At 40.1% G+C, this 862-nt stretch overlaps 1 long non-coding RNA gene across 1 annotated transcript; it reads right to left on the reverse strand.

Moving 5' to 3' along the window:
• Positions 1–316: 316 nt before the first annotated feature.
• On the reverse strand, positions 317–858 carry LOC110440745. Its single transcript, XR_002461769.1, has 3 exons — positions 835–858; positions 553–629; positions 317–432 (listed from the first exon to the last, which is right to left on the reverse strand). It is a non-coding gene; the product is annotated as an uncharacterized LOC110440745 (long non-coding RNA).
• Between the last annotated feature and the right edge of the window lie 4 nt (positions 859–862).

Raw genomic sequence — 862 nt, forward strand, 5'->3', positions numbered from 1 at the left:
GTGGATACTACTACATTCATAATACTAATTAATGGGTACATGACTACCTGTCAGGTGGGAGGTATACATTGCCTGTCCCTACAGCTGATAATTACCAGGTATGTGACTTTCTGCCTAGTGAAAGGTACAATATAAAGAAACTGAACTGAAACAATGACACTGCTTATATATAGTTGTTTGATACTTACATGGTGCACAGTCTGCCGGGAGAGAGGGATATAGTGACTCTCCTTACAGCTTTTTGTTGTTTTTATCTAGTATGTGATTTCCTGCCTGGTGGAAGATACACAATAAATGTCTCTACAGCTGTTTGATTCTTACCTGGTACAGGATTTTCTGCCAGGCAGGGGTGACACAGTGACTGTCTCCTACAAAGTACACATAGGATGTGTCTGGTTTGAGTCGGGGCAGGTCTGCTTGTTGTCCTAGTACCTGATAAATGAACAATCAATTGATGTATAACACAAATCTCACGTGGGAAATACAGTTGATCTGTTATATTTCAAACCACAGTCCTTGTAAACTTTAATGAATTATGTATAGAAGACATACCTTCCCAATACAAGTGTAGTAAGCATATTCATTCCTGATATTAGTCTCATGCAGATTGTGACCCTCACAGCAGGGATCTGTGGACAAAGAAACAAGTGACTAAGGACCTGTGGACAGATTCAAGTGACTAAAAACTGTGGACCCAAGTTACATTTAACTAAGGACCTGTAGCTTTCAGATTCTGAAATAATCGGCATTACTAAAGGGCAGCCCACATCTTTGATGCAAGGCCCTAATTAACATGTACAAAGTAGAAAATAGAAGGAGGGGTGTTATACTTACCCAATAGTCTGGTAAGAGCTGGAAGGGG

This window comes from Mizuhopecten yessoensis, unplaced genomic scaffold, assembly GCF_002113885.1.
Source record: "Mizuhopecten yessoensis strain PY_sf001 unplaced genomic scaffold, ASM211388v2 scaffold705379, whole genome shotgun sequence".
NCBI classification, from domain to species: domain Eukaryota; kingdom Metazoa; phylum Mollusca; class Bivalvia; order Pectinida; family Pectinidae; genus Mizuhopecten; species Mizuhopecten yessoensis.